This window comes from Ranitomeya variabilis, chromosome 3 (genome assembly GCF_051348905.1).
Source record: "Ranitomeya variabilis isolate aRanVar5 chromosome 3, aRanVar5.hap1, whole genome shotgun sequence".
NCBI classification, from domain to species: domain Eukaryota; kingdom Metazoa; phylum Chordata; class Amphibia; order Anura; family Dendrobatidae; genus Ranitomeya; species Ranitomeya variabilis.
In genome coordinates, this window is record NC_135234.1 from 688317429 (window position 1) to 688334019 (window position 16591).

Here is a 16591-nt window from a genome sequence, read left to right on the forward strand (position 1 = left end):
AGTCCCTACACTGTACAATGACCCCCCCACAGAAGCCCCCAAAATGTATATTAGCTTCCACACTGTATCGTGGCCCACAGAGTAGCCCCCAAACTATATGAGGGGTCCCACAGTAGTTTCCAAACGTATAATTGCTCCCACAGTGTATAATGGCCTTTAAGGCAGTCACCATATCTTAAGATGGCCCCCACGTTGTATAATGACCCTCACACTTTGAGGCTCGCACACCGTATAAGGCCCTCCCAGTCCCTACCCTGTATAAGGGTCCTTCTTAATAACCTCCACACTATATGAGGGTCCTCCCAATAGCCCCCACACAGTATGAGGGTTACCCATACTTTATGATGTCCCCACAGTCATACCACAAGTTCTAATTAACATAAAAACATCATATACTCCCCTAATCCAGGATCCTGACCAGTCCACTAGTAAAGTACAGGTGGACCGAAGAGTTAATGCCATCGTACCTGCGCATGCACAGGATGTGACCGTCCCCACCTCAGCCAGTGCATCACCCTGTCGTTCTGTAGACATCAGGCTTAAAGTAACCTGAGGTCTAGAGAACGGAGAGCAGTAGTGCAGAGCCCAACTATGTCGGTGTGCTGTGCACGCCAATGCAGTTAAGAGTGTCGGTATCTATGGGGTGACTGCCCCCTCTGTATCCCCCCGGTAGCTACGCTACTGTATGAGCTCCATTCAACCCTTGGACAAGTCAATAGAAGAGTGAGCACTTCCAGCACTCTGAAGTAGAGCCATGGGCTGTGATGGTCACAGCCACAGCACCTGGCCTTACTGTCAGAGCGCTTGATGTGCTCAGTCTTCTGGCTCTTACATTTACTATGTGTGGGCCATGGTGGTGAGCTGTAAAATACTGCTGCGGCCACTGGCCATACTCTCATAGCACTGGATGTCCTCACCACCATGATCCCTCTCCGTACTCTTATTGTGCTGAATGTGCTCACCACAATTACCCCTGGTTATACTCTCATAGTGCTGAATGTGCTCACCACCAAGACCCCTGGCCGTACCCTCTTAGCGCTGGGTGTGCTCACCACCATGACCCCTGGCCATACTTTCTTAGCGCTGCATTTACTCACCACCGTGACCCCTGGCCGTACACTCTTAGCACTGGATGTGCTACACCACCATGACCCCTGGCCATACTCTCATAGCGCTGAATGGGCTCACCACCGCGGCCGGCCCTATAACACTGTTCATAGCGTTGCTCTATTTTGAGCAGCACCACATGGGACACGAGACCATGAGACACTGGAATCACCGTGCAATTACTAACAAAATGGCACTGCAATTCAAAACATTATCCTCAACTTCCACTTACCAGCACCCAAAAGGCGAGGGAGGAGTAACGTCGCACTAGGCTTGTGGGTGCACGTGCAGCACACCTTTGCAGCAGTCATAATGCTGCATAGTACTTCTACTGCCTTTCGTGGGAAATATGAGCAGCTGCTCCCTCTAGTGTTTAACAGGAGGATACGTGAAAAATTAAAATTTAAATGGAATTTACATAATTTTTTGGTGACATCCCCTTTAAGTAAGCTGTTCAAAAATGAATGCCCACAATACTCATTGAACTGTTTTAACCCCTTTACCCCCGAGGGTGGTTTGCACGCTAATGACCAGGCCAATATTTACAATTCTGACCACTGTCCCTTTATGAGGTTATAACTCTGGAATGCTTCAACGGATCTTGGCAATTCTGACATTGTTTTCTCGTGACATATTGTACTTCATGACAGTGGTAAAATTTCTTCGATTTAACTTGCGTTTACTTGTGTAAAAAACGGAAATCTGGTGAAAATTTGGAAAAGTTAGCAATTTTCAAACTTTGAATTTTTATGCCCTTAAATCAGAAATATGTTACACAAAATAGTTAATAAGTAACATTTCCCACATGTCTACTTTACATCAGCACAATTTTGGAAACAAATTTTTTTTTGTTAGGAAGTTGACCAGCGATTTCTCCTTTTTACAACAAAATTTACAAAACCATTTTTTTAGGGACCACCTCACAATTGAAGTCACTTTGGGGGGTCTATATGGCAGAAAATACCCAAAAGTGACACCATTCTAAAAACTGCACCCCTCAAGCTGATCAAAACCACATTCAAGAAGTTTATGAACCCTTTGGGGGGTTTCACAGGAGCAGAAGAAACTTGGAAGGAAAAAATTAACATTTAACTTTTTAGTCACAAAAATGATGTTTTAGCAACATTTTTTTTTAATTTTCACAAGGGTAAAAGGAGAAAATGAACATATAAAGTTGTTGTGCAATGTCTCCTGTATACGCAAATACCCCATATATGGGGGGGAACCACTGTTTGGGCACATGGCAGAGCTAGGAAGGGAAGGAGCGCCGTTTGACTTTTTCAAACTAAAATTGGCTGGAATTTGAATCGGATGCATGTCGCGTTTGGCGAGCCCTTGATGTGCCTAAACAGTGGAAACCCCCCACAAGTGACCCCATTTTGGAAGCTAGACCCCCTAAGGAACTTCTCTAGATGTGTGATGAGAACTTTGAACCCCCAAGTCTTTCACTAAAGTTTATAATGCCCGGGCGTGAAAATAAAAAAATCCTATTTTTTGCCCACAAAAATGATCTTTTAGTCCCCAATATTTTTATTTTCCCAAGGGTAGCAGGATAAATTGGACCTAAAAAGTTGTTGTCCAATTTGTCCTGAGTACGCTGGTAGCCCACATGTGGGAAAAAACTTGTTTGGGCACAAGTCGGGGCTCGAAAGGGAAGTAGTGACGTTTTGGAATGCAGACTTTAATGGAATGGTCTGCCGGCATCATGTTCCGTTTGCAGAGCTCCTGATGTGCCTAAACAGTAAAAAAAAACACAAGTGACATCATTTTGGAAACTAGACCCCCAAGAAAGTTATCTAGATGTGCCCCTTTTTGGAACTAATCTGTTTCCTGTAAATCTAAGTAAATTAGTAGTGCATGGAGGTGTGGTACAATTTGAAGAAATCTTTCATACACAGGCCAGGTTTGTCGGGGCAGGTGTTGCATTGATAAATGGGGTCCTTGCGTATTCCCCTTTTGTAAGACACTCGGCACCTTTTTTGCGGCTTACCTTTTCAGTTGATGGGACCACCCCGGGAAATGCTGACCTGGTACGATACGAGCACCTTAAGTTCCGAAAGTACTGGGGCCCTCTCCTTCCCGAGTGCCAAATATCAGGGTCTTAACCACTACCTCCTGGAACTGAAGGTACGACGTATCGGTGTGGCGTGCACATCGCAACAGCAGGAAAGCATTGATCATTGCGATTTGTACGATGTGCACGGCCAGCTTTTTGTACCACACCTTGGCCTTACTCAAAGCACTGTATGGTTGGAGGAGTTGGTCAGAGAGATCAACGTCCCTCATGTTTTTGTTGTACCCCAGTACACAGTCCGGTTTGCTGACCTGTTTAGAGGTACCCCGTACAGTGCTCAGGGCGCTGCCATCACCGTGTATGGTGGTCAAGAGAAGGACATCTCTCTTGTCCTTGACCACCAGCAGGTGGTCTCTACATTGGGCTCTGCTGTCACCCCTTCTGAGCATCTGCCCAAGTAGGAGGACACTCAGGGGGGGTCAATCCTGGTATCCTTTCCTTCGTATACTCTAAACCTGTGGGTGTACCCTGAGGTACTCTCACACAGATTATAGAGTTTAATTCCATACCTGGCCCTCTTGCTGGGCAGGTACTGACGAAATCTGAGCCTTCCCTTAACCCCTTCACCCCCGGAGCTTTTTCCGTTTTTCCGTTTTCGTTTTTCGCTCCCCTCCTTCCCAGAGCCATAACTTTTTTATTTTTCTGTCAATTTGGCCATGTGAGGGCTTATTTTTTGCGGGACGAGTTGTACTTTTGAACGACATCATTGGTTTTACCATGTCGTGTACTAGAAAACGGGAAAAAAATTCCAAGTGCAGTGAAATTGCAAAAAAAGTGCAATCCCACACTTGTTTTTTGCTTGCCTATTTTGCTAGGTTCACTAAATGCTAAAACTGACCTGCCATTATGATTCTCCAGGTCAGTACGAGTTCATAGACACCTAACATGACTAGGTTCTTTTTTACCTAAGTGGTGAAAAAAAATTCCAAACTTTGCAAAAAAATAAATAAATAAAATTGCGCCATTTTCCGATACCCGTAGCGTCTCCATTTTTCGTGATCTGGGGTCGGGTGAGGGCTTATTTTTTGCGTGCCGAGCTGGCATTTTTAATGATAGCATTTTGGTGCAGATACGTTCTTTTGATCGCCCGTTATTGCATTTTAATGCAATGTCGTGGCGACCAAAAAAACGTAAATCTGGCGTTTCGATTTTTTTTTTCATTACGCCGTTTAGCGATCAGGTTAATGCTTTTTTTTTATTGATAGATCGGGCGATTCTGAACGCGGCGATACCAAATATGTGTAGGTTGGGGTTTTTTTTAATTGATTTATTTTGATTGGGGCGAAAGGGGGGTGATTTAAACTTTTATATGTTTTTTATTTTTTTCACATTTTTTTTTACTTTTTTTTTTAACTTTTACCATGCTTCTATAGCCTCCATGGGAGGCTAGAAGCAGGCACAGCCCGATCGGCTCTGCTACATAACAGCGATCATCAGATCGCTGTTATGTAGCTAAAATGCAGGTGTGCTGTGAGCGCCGACCACAGGGGGGCGCTCACAGCCACCGTCGATCAGTAACCATAGAGGTCTCCAGGACCTCTATGGTTACCTTCCTGACACATCGCCGACCCCCGATCATGTGACGGGGGTCGGCGATGCGCTCATATCCGGCCGCACGGCCGGATGCGGTAGTTAAATGCCGCTGTCTGAGTTTGACAGCGGCATTTAACTAGTTAATAGCGGCGGGTGATCGCGATTTCACCCGCCGCTATTGCGCGCACATGTCAGCTGTAAAAAACAGCTGACATGTCGCGACTTTGATGTGCGCTCACCGCCGGAGCGCACATCAAAGCGGGGGTCCCGACATGTGACGTACTATACCGTCACATGTCGGGAAGGGGTTAAGGGCTCTTTTCCATTTGCGAGAAACACGTCCGTGTCTCGCATGTGAAAACCAAGCTCTGGCGCCAGCACTCCAGAGCGGAGCGTGCAGCCGCATAGCAACACATGGAGCTGCATGCTCTGCTCCGGACGTTTATCTCGCAAGTGGAAAAGAGCCCTTAAATGAACTAAGGACTCATCCACGCATATGTTCCCTTGGGGCACGTACACTTCAGCAAACTTTTTGAAGTGTTTGATGATCGGCCGAACTTTGAACAAACGGTCAAAGTTGGGTTTCATCTCGTGCGGGACACTGTGCATTATCGGTATAATGGAGGAATTTGTGGATGGCCTCAAAATGCGTCCAGGCTATGACCATTCGGAACACTGGAGTATTGTATAAAAGATCAACACTCCAATATTACCGAAATTCTGGCATCTTCAGAATTCCCATGTGAAGGTCCAGGCCCCAAAACTGCATCATTTCAACTGCATCTACAGGAGACCAGTTAGAAAATGATGAAGCGAGGTTTTGTGCCAAAAATTGACGAGCATATAAATTAGCTTGGTCCACCATTAGGTTAATAAAATCTTCAGAGAAAAAGACTTTGAAAAAGTCTAGTTCTGTGAGGCCGGTAGTGTTAAACTTGATTCCTGATTCTGCCACAAAATCAGGAATCGGCGGCTCGTAATTTTTCCATACGGGGTCCGCTGGTTCAGCTTCATCTCTGGGCGCTGCCTCATCTTCTGTCCTGGAACGTCTGCATGGCTGTTCCGCAGGCCCCGAGGAGGAAGATGAGGAAGAGGATGATGATGAAGAATCTGAAAAGTAAAGAAATGTGGGATCCTCTCCCTCGCTATCAGTGTCGGAAGCAAGGAAAGTATATGCCTCCTCCAATGAATAGGGCTGTTGGGATGAACATGACGAGCAGGACATTTTTTTTTTGTGAATATGGTGCTTTGTGTATACTTTATTTATAACTGTGTGTGTATGGGGGATAGTGCTTGGTGCAAACTTTTATCTGAAAAGAAAAAGCTAAAAGAAAAAAAGCAAATAGGGAGAAAAAAATGCCTGTGAAATGAAAAGTGTAAAACAGCAGGCATGTGCTCGGATAAGTGAACTGCGTCACTTATCAAAGTTCGGCGGCTGCTGGATGTGCACACAGAGGGGTTGTGAAAAAGAAAAGAGAGCATGAGTGTTGATCGGTGAACTTTGTCACTAATCAACGCTTGGCGACTGCTAAATGTGCGCACAAGCGGCGCAAAGGTGGGGTGGAGGGAGGTAAAAAGAGGGGGAAAGGGAAGGGGGAGATTGGGGTGGATGAAGAGAGTTCGAGCAGAGATCAGGGATCAACACTTACAGTTGTAGTCTCTCTTCAGTCTTCAGCAGCAATTGTGTCACAGGCTTCTGTGGCACCACAAGCCCCAGCACAGGAGGAGATCTGGCAGTGTGACCGCTCTGCAAGAATCCTCAGTGTGAGGACCTGCAGAGCAGTCACACACAGGTCACAGGCAGGTGCCAGAAAGGTCACAGAGTGGTCATACCGCTGCTGTGACCTGTCATTGGTAGGATCAATGATCACATTGATCCCACCAATCAGAGGTGGCCCTGGTGACGCCGGTGTTGCTAGGCACCGGCCTAGGATCGGAGCTCACAGCTCCGATCATAGGCAGGTCACCAGGTTACCACTAGGGCACAGCGCGGTCACACCGCGGCTGTGCCCTGTGATTGGCGCGATCGACGATTACATTGATTGCACCAATCATCAGTTGCAAGCCATGCTAGGCCTGTCTTAGGCACCGGCCTAGGATCGGTGCTATTACAGCACTGATCCAGGCAGGTACCGGCAGGGCACAGCGCAAATCCGAGCAGTTTTGGCCGCTGCCTGGCATTGCCAGGCACCGGCCTAGGATCAAGTACATCGGTACTCGATCCTAGCCTGGGACCTATTTCAGCCAGTCTGATGGCGTCAGAATTTTATTGCGATCACCGCGACTTAAATCGCAGTGTTGCATTAAAGGGCATGACGTACTATCTCATCCATGGTCAGGCAGGCCCAGGTCACATGGACGGGATAAAACGTCAGAGGTCAGGGGTTAAAGAGGAGTGCCAAAATTCCACCAGAACAATGTGAGAAACTAATAAAATCATAAAGAATAGTTATGATGGGGCTAAGCCCTGGGATCCCTACTTGTGTCCATTTATATATTTGGCATATGATAGCTCATAAAGTCCCATGGCTTCCAGTACGACCTGTATGCTGATGCCACTCAGATCTACCTCTCTGCTGTCCAGAATCCCAGAGTGTATCAGCCAAACCCTCCTTCTCAACACGCTTTCTAAAACTCAAAGTGGGAATACTGAATTCCTCTTTCCACCGTCTCATTCAACCCCTGACCAGATTTTTTTAACACTAAATTACTTCACACTTTCCCATGTATCACAAGTACACTGCCTGGGTGTAAGGCCTCATTCAGATGTTTTTGTTTTTTTTTAAATAATAATCTTTATATAGCGCCAACATATTCCGCAGCGCTTTATAGTTTAACAATTTCAAACATAACAGTCATAAGTAACAATGTTAACAATACAATAAAGCGAAATAAGACGCCCCTGCTCTTGAGAGCTGACAATCTACAATGAGGTGGGGAGATACAGAGTACAGGTGTGTATTTACAATGATGTATTTACAATGATGGTCCAGCCATCTTCAGGGGGTGGGGGATAGATGGGGATAGTGAATGGGCTACACACACGCATAAAATGACTTTGATTAGTGAACGTGATAGGCCGCTCTGAACAAATGTGTTTTGAGGGAGCGCCTAAAACTATGCAAATTGTGGATGGTCCTAATATCTTGGGGTAGAGCATTACAGAGGATTGGCGCAGCGCTGGAGAAGTCTTGGAGTCGGGAGGTACGGATTAATGCAGAGGTTAGTCGAAAGTTGTTTGCAGAGCGCAGCGGTCGGCTAGTCCGATAGACAGAAATGAGGGAGGAGATGTAAGGGGGTGCTGCACTGTGGAGAGCTTTGTGGGTGAGAACAAGTACTTTGAATTGTATCCTGTAGTGAATGGGCAGCCAGTGTAATGACTGGCGAAGAGCGGACACGTCTGAATACCAATTAGCTAGATGGACAACCCTGGCTGCTGCATTAAGGATAGACTGGAGAGGGGAAAGTCGAGTGAGGGGGAGGCCAATTAATGGAGCGTTGCAGTAGTCCAGGCGGAAGTGGATCAGGACGAGTGAGGGTTTTTGTTGTTTCCATGGTGAGAAAAGGGCGGATTCTAGAGATATTCTTTAGGTGTAAGCGGCAAGAGCGGACAAGAGATTGTATATGGGAAATGAAGGAAAGATTGGTGTCAAATGTAACACCCAGACAGCGCGCCTGCTGCCAGGGTGTTATTATGGTGCCACCCACGGAGAGGGAAATGTCAGATTTAGGGAGGTTGGTAGACGGCGGGAGCAGAAGTTGTTCAGTTTTGGAGAGGTTGAGTTTCAGATAGAGAGCAGACGCGTCAACCCGTGGAAGCGCTACCGTCAGCACGAAACGGCCGTCGTCGATCCCTGCACACCCTTGCATCGCTCGCACACCCAAGAGCCATGAAGATCATGTTTTGTACGCTTGAATAAAGGATTCATACCACTCAAGGACTGGTGAGTGCTGCCGCATTTTTTCCGTGCATTTTCTACACATAGTAGTGCTGAATCCCTGCTACGTGTAGCACAGCCAATCAGATGTTCACAGCTTCAAGACTACTATTAGGGGACTAATGAAGCAAGTAAAAAAAAAAAAAAAGTTTTTAAAATATCTAATATATAATTGCCTAGAATACTACTTCCTGCAATTTGTGCCAACTTCCGTGGCTTTGTCCGGAGCTAATGTCCGGAGCTAATGTCCGGAGGTAATGTCCGGAGATAAGTGACGTCACCAGTGTCCTACACCCAGGCAGAGCACAGGGGCCCCAGGCAGCATATGGGGCCCCAGGCACAGCACAGTGGCCCCAGGCAGAGCACAGGGGCCCCAGGCAGCATATGGGGCCCCAGGCAGAGCACAGTGGTCCCAGGCAGAGCACAGGGGCCCCAGGCAGCCTATGGGGCCCCAGGCAGAGCACAGTGGCCCCAGGCAGAGCACAGGGGCCCCAGGCAGCATATGGGGCCCCAGGCAGCGCACAGGGGCCCCAGGCAGCATATGGGGCCCCAGGCAGAGCACAGGGGACCCAGGCAGAACATGGGGCACCAGGCAGAGCACAGGGGACCCAGGAAGAGCACAGGGGCCCCAGGCAGCATATGGGGCCCCAGGCAGAGCACAGGGGCCCCAGGCAGCATATGGGGCCCCAGGCAGAGCACAGTGGCCCCAGGCAGAACACAGGGGCCCCAGGCAGAGCACAGGGGCCGCAGGCAGAGCACAGGGGCCCCAGGCAGCATATGGGGCCCCAGGCAGAGCACAGGGGCCCCAGGCAGCATATGGGGCCCCAGGCAGAGCACAGGGGCCCCAGGCAGCATATGGGGCCCCAGGCAGAGCACAGTGGCCCCAGGCAGCATATGGGGCCCCAGGCAGAGCACAGTGGCCCCAGGCAGCATATGGGGCCCCAGGCAGAGCACAGTGGCCCCAGGCAGAGCACACACCAAATCGAAGGTCGAGGGGCCCCGCCCACGAAAGCGGAGGCCGAGGGTCCCCGCACACCAAATCGGAGGCCGAGGGGCCCCGCCCACCACATCGGAGGCCGAGGGTCCCCGCCCACCAAATCGGAGGCCGAGGGTCCCCGCCCACCAAATCGGAGGCCGAGGGTCCCCGCCCACCAAATCGGAGGCCGAGGGTCCCCGTCCACCAAATCGGAGGCCGAGGGTCCCCGCCCACCAAATCGGAGGCCGAGGGTCCCCGCCCACCAAATCGGAGGCCGAGGGGCCCCACCAACCAAATCGGAGGCCGAGGGGCCCCGCCAACCAAATCGGAGGCCGAGGAGCCCCGCCCACCAAATCGAAGGCCGAGCGGCCCCGCCCACCAAAGCGGAGGCCGAGGGGCCCGGCCCCGCCCACCAAAGCGGAGGCCGAGGGGCCCCGCCCACCACATCGGAGGCCGAGGGGCCCCACCCACCAAATCGGAGGCCGAGGGTCCCCACCCACCAAATCGGAGGCCGAGGGTCCCCGCCCACCAAATCGGAGGCCGAGGGTCCCCGCCCACTAAATTGGAGGCCGAGGGTCCCCGCCCACCAAATTGGAGGCTGAGGGTCCCCGCCCACCAAATCGGAGGACGAGGGGCCCCACCTGTGAAAATTTTACTGTGAAAATACCTGATGGGCACACAAGTATGCGCCAGTATGGGTACTAAGAGCTTTTCCACATAATAATGAAATATTTTAAAATGTCATAGAACATACCAATATACATAGTTATTGATACATATTATTTATTATTTACATTATTGTTCTTAAGCAAAGAACCGTTGTTGTGGCATTTGCCACAACACGCAAAGTTGTTGTCTGATGTCTTTCATCACTCCCCTCATAAGCATGTTCATGGATCCTGTGTAACTGTACCTTAAATAACAAGAATTGTCAAGAGCTGGTGAGTGCAGCCATTTTTTGTTCTTTCTTACTATTATTTATTAATTGTATTATTCTTACATTTGAATAAATAAAGTATATATGGATTCTAGACTCCCGATTCTTTAGAATCGGGCTGCCATCTAGTTATAATATAAATGTTCAAATTGCCCCCCTTTTGCCCCATGCAAAACAGAACGACTAACAGACATTGAGTCTAGGATATTTGGTGCAGGGTGAACATAGTCAGCACAGTTGCTTGCACGGTGATTGTTGTTTATTTTAAGAATATTTATTAACAGTTATATTTTATCTTACAGACCATTCAAAACAGAATTTAAAAAAATACATATATTTGGTATCACTGTGTTCAGAAATGTCCAATCTATCAAACTATAAAGTACATTAATCCGATCCGTAAACAGCGTAGTGAGAAAAACAATCGAAACGCCAGAATTAAGTTTTTTTGGCCTCTACAACATTGCAATAACAGGCGATTGTATCTACCCCAAAATTGTATCAGTAAAAATATCAACTCAGAGTGCACAAAATAAGACATCACCTGGCCCCACATCCCAAAAAATGGAAACACTACTGGTCTCGGAAAATGGCAACATTTTATTTTTTTTTAAAACTTTGGATTTTTTAAATAAAAAACCTATACATTATTTGTGAAAATATTGGATAGTTTGTGAAAATTTTGCAAACTGTTAATTCTTATTCCCTTAAACTAGAGAGTTGTGTCACATAACACAGTTCATAAATAACATTTCCAACATGTCTACCTTACAGCAGCACAATTTTTGAAATATATATTTTTTGTTAGAAGGGTTAAAATTTGACCAGTGATTTCTCATTTTTCCAACAAAATTTAGAAACTATTTTTTGTAGGCACCTCATCACATTTGAAGTGACACATTCCAAAAACTGCACCCTCAAAGTCCTCAAAACCTTCAGGTGCTTCTCATGAATTCATGGAATGTGGAAGGAAAAACAATTTTTTTTCACAAAAATTTTACTTTAGCCCCAAACTTTTTTACTTTCAATAGTGTAACAGGAAAAAATGCACATTACAATTTGTTGTGCAATTTTCCCTGAGTACGCCAGTACCCAATAGGTGGAGGAAAACTACTGTTTGAACGTACAGCAAGGCAGGGCTCGGAAAAGAAGGAGCACCATTTTACTTTTTGAACGCAAATCATTAGCGGAATCCACTTCATGTATCGAGAGCCCCTGATGTGCCTAAACAGTGGAAACCCCCCACAAGTGACCCCATTTTGGAAACTAGACCCCTCAAGGAATGTATCTAGACATGTGGTGAGCAACTTGAACCCTCAGGTGCTTCACAGTAGAGCTGTGAAAAAAAACCAAAAACATTTTCCCACAAAAATGTTCTTTTAGCCCCCAAAATTTGCTTTTTCACAAGGGTAGGAGAAAATGCACTTGAGTATGCCAATACCCCATATGTTGGGGTAAACTACTGTTTGGGCACATGGATGAGCTCGAAAGGGAAGGAGCGCTGTTTAACCTTTTGAATGCACAAATAGCTGGAATCGAGAGCGGACGCCTTATGACATTCGAAGAGCCCCTGGTGTGCCTAAACAGTGGAAACTCCCCACAAATGACCCCACAGTGCAAAGCTCAAAAGCAAAGAAGCACCATATTGGAGTTCAGATTTTGCTGTAATTGTTTGCGGGTGCCAGTCACATTGGCAGAGCCCCTGAGGTTCCAGAACAGCTGAAACACCCGTAAAGTGATGTCATTTTACAAACATTCCTCAATGAATTCATCTTGGGGTGCAGTGAACATGTTGACACCACATGTGCCTCACAGAAATTTATACCATTGGGCGGTGAAGAAAGAATAAATTACATTGCTACTGCTAAAATGTTGATTTAGCCCCAAATTTTTATAAGGCTTATTAGGAAAAAATGGATCTCTCAGTTTGTTGTGCAATTTCTCCTGATTGCGCCAATACCCTACATGTAATCGGGAACTACTTTTCGGACACAGTACAAAGCTCAGAAGGGAAGGAGCGCCATACTATAGTGCCGATTTTCTTCTTACGGTTTGCGGGTGCCATGACCCACTGGGAGAGTCCCTGAGGTGTTAGAACAGCAGAATCCCCATAAGTGACCCCATTTTCTGAACTACACCTCTCAATGAATTCATCTACGGGTGCAGTGATTATATTAACACCGCAGGTGTCTCACAGAACGTTACACCGTTGGGCAGTGAAAAAAAAATAATTTGATTTTTACCACAAAAATTTTATTTTAACACCTGATGTTTCATTTTCACAAGAGGAAAAAATGGCCCCAAAGTCTGACACTCAATTTCTGCTGAACATGGAAATACCCTATTTACCTCTTTTTCTCATCTTTCAGGATACATCGGGGGCTTATCTACAGCATTCCAGAATAATGTAGATAATCCCCTGATGCCGGTGGGCTTAGCTCATCTTCGATTTTGGGGGTGACCGGTTCCCTTTAACAGAAGACAGACCTGAGTGGGGATTTGCTTTTTTTTGTGGATTGAGTTGAACCTTTTATTGGGAACATTTTACATAACATTTTGAATCACATTTATCCGGCGCTCTACGCTGAGCACTTATATCGGGATTCCCATCTAAATCTCCAAGTGATGTGATTCAGATGAAACCCCCGAGGGATCCATTTATTATGAGGCAGTAGTTACTCTGCACTCTGTCTTGCCTCTGCTCAGCAGTGTCCATGTATTCAGAGATGCACACAACTGTGGCGGACCGTGCTTTTATGTACGCCTAAAAAGAAGGCCACCGCTGGATCATAGGCCAGACGACTTCCACAGTGCCTCCATCTGCCTCATTATAGGGAAACTTCCACCGAGGATTACGTCTGAATCACGTATTTCAGAGAATTTCACAGAACCCCCCATGTGTTAGGGTATGTGCACACATTGTGGATTTTGCTGCTGATCCGCAGCGGTTTTGACGCTGCTTTCCATGAATTTACAGTACCATGTAAACCCATGGAAAACAAAATCCGCAGTGCACATGCTGCGGAAAAAAAAGCGCGGAAACGCTGCGTTGTTTATTCCGCAGCATGTTCATTCTTTGTGCGGATTCCGCAGCGGTTTACACCTGCTCCATTATAGGAATCCACACAAAAAACGCATAAAATCCGGAGGTAAAAACGCAGTGCTTTTTACCTGCGGATTTCTCAAAACAGGTGTGGAAAAATCAGCAGGTTCCATCTACGTTTGCACATACCCTAAGCGCTCAGCGCGGAGAGCAGGATAAATGTGAGCCGAGCCTTACTGTGATCTTTGGGAGGCAGAATGAACAAATCAGTAGTAGGTGACGAATTGGTTAAATTTATTTTTTACGCCGTTCTTCGTGATTAGACGACATTATTCTTCGGGTTAGTTCGATTACAGCGATATCAGATTTATATCAGTTTTTTTATCTTTGGCTGCTGTCACACACTAAAAGATGCCTTTTTTTGCATCAACATATTTTGAGAGCTATTATATTTTCATATTTTGGTTGACAGTCATGTGATGGCTTTTCTTTTTGCAGTATGAGATTTTTCTTTGTATCATTTTCGTGCACATGACAATTTTTGATCACTTTCTCTTCCGATTCTCGGGAAGAAAGAACAAACCCCAGCAATTCAGGAATTGTTTTTTAGGAATTTTTTTATGCCGTTCGCGGTGTGGTAAAATTGATAAGGCAGCTTTATTCTTCGGGTTAGTACGATTACAGTGAGACAACATTTATATATTTTTTGTATGTTTTGGCGCTTCTACACAATAAAAACTTTTATAGAAAAAAAATTTTTTTCATTGCATCGCATTTTACTCCATTTTCTTGTCCAGTGGTATGATGAAAAGCATAGTTGCCATTTTTTTTAATGGCATTCACTGAATTGGTTAATTAGTGTGATAGTTTTATAGTATACACAAAGTGTATGTATTTATGTAATTTTTATCATTTTTTAATTTTTAACTTGGTCCCTCTATGGGACTTTCACTTTTTTTCTTTTTACTGTAAATTACAGGTATAATGCATTGCAATGCACCAGAAGCATCTAAGACCAGAATTCTAAAGGCTATACGCCTACCCTGAGCACAGGCAGACAGGTCCACGCTACCGTTATGTTCCACACACACACGATATAAATGATCTTAATGCGCCGGCGTGCGCTCCAGAGAACCTTTTATACGTTCCGCTTAAGTCCAGTCAGACAGGACCTTGCTTGAGGACCAATCCGGAATTGCCACATCACCCGAGCAGCTGACAACCGACCACCAATGAGAAGACGCCACCTTGCGAGCATGCTCAGTAGAGTGATTTCTGGACTTGGGCTGTTGTTTGCAGCTGCTTATTGCCGATTACCATAGCTTTGGCTGGAAGCCAGCAGTAACCAAGCGAACAGCTGGAGTCTGAGCAAGACGCTGAGACCAACGTCTTTCCTGAGCAGCCCCTACTGCGGCAGGAGCAGAATGGGAGACTGCAGAGGCAGACAAGGCTGGGATCTACCCCGTGCGGTAGGAGAATCCTGGAGCCTAACACGGGGCCTAGGTGTCTTTTGTCTAACTTGCTGTCAACAGCCTGTTAAGAATACGGTAATCCTTTTCTAGCAACATAGATGGAAAGACAAATTAGTATTTGTGGTGGGGTTTTGTGTCTATTCCTGATCTCCTGTTTGTCAAATTACACGAGAGGTGGATTTTTCAGTTGAGGATAGGCAAGCCATTGAACAATGGCAGAAGCAATGCATCATGGGAAATGAGGGAATGGCAGTTCTAGCACCTTTGGTGCTGCAGAATGCCGATTTTCTCTGAACAACAATATATGGAAGATACATTAGAATCTGGACTGTTCTAGGACATTAAAATTAGTGTGTGTGCCACGAGCTATTTCAATTTATTGGGAGTGATAAGAGCAGGCTGTGTGAGAAAGGACAGATCTGCTTTAAGGCATACAAAGACACATTAATCTGCTGAAAGTTTATTTAAACAATTTTACAAATACAGAATCGGACCGTAAAATACATCGAGTCAATGAAAAACAGATTTATGACAGTAATGTGCAAACACAGAGACCAGCCAGGTTCCATGTGTATGTAAAGGAGGCAGTGATACCATGTAACCTGCAGGAACGGAGAAAATCATTGCGTTTAAGAAGCCTTTAGTACAATCGAAAGGTGGTCACCGATCTGTTGTGATGTAAAGGATGTGTGTCCTTTTACATCCATTTTTCTTTAACGGATTTGTCCAGCTTGAAAACACCACTTCACATTACAGTATACCTTTGTCTACTGTGACTTAAAGGGGTTGTTTGGCACTGCCGACATCCACATCGGTGGGAGCAGTATGGATGATAGTACGACCTCTCATCATATCTGCAGACGCGTACATGATGGGCAGGAATACTGCATGTGTCCCGTTTATCAGAATAGGAAACATACATGACACCTGCCGCCAATCTTGGTATGCACCGTCATCAATGTCAAGGAAAAAGCATATTCTTGCCATTCAATTCTACGTGATAATAGGCAACAGGAACAATAGCCAAAAACATTCACAAGCTTCAATTGACAATTTCTGTAATGATACATTTTGCAACTTTATTTGAAAATTGCAAGACATTTATGATTTGATTATATATAAACCAATAGGTTTCCTTATGGGGGAGAGAAAAAAAATTAAAAGGTTAAAAGGGGTCATTCGGGACTAAATGATTAAAGACCCATTAGTAGGACAGTGAATGAGAAATATAGTGCAGAACTAGTAAGCAGCCACTAAATCCATGAGGCTGCTGAGCTCCACCGCAGACATCACCGCCACTGCTGGAGCAGATTACACCTCGTCAGCAGGGGTGCAGGGTGTTGGACCCCCATAGATCTCATATTGATCTATTCTAGACATAGGTCTTCTATTGTTAAGTCCCTGACACCCCTTTAACAATTGAAATAATCTGCAGGAAAAAAAAAAAAAGCACCAGACTGGCAGTAAAAACACCAAGGGGTTGGTTTACAATTGCAAATACCTAATTGGAG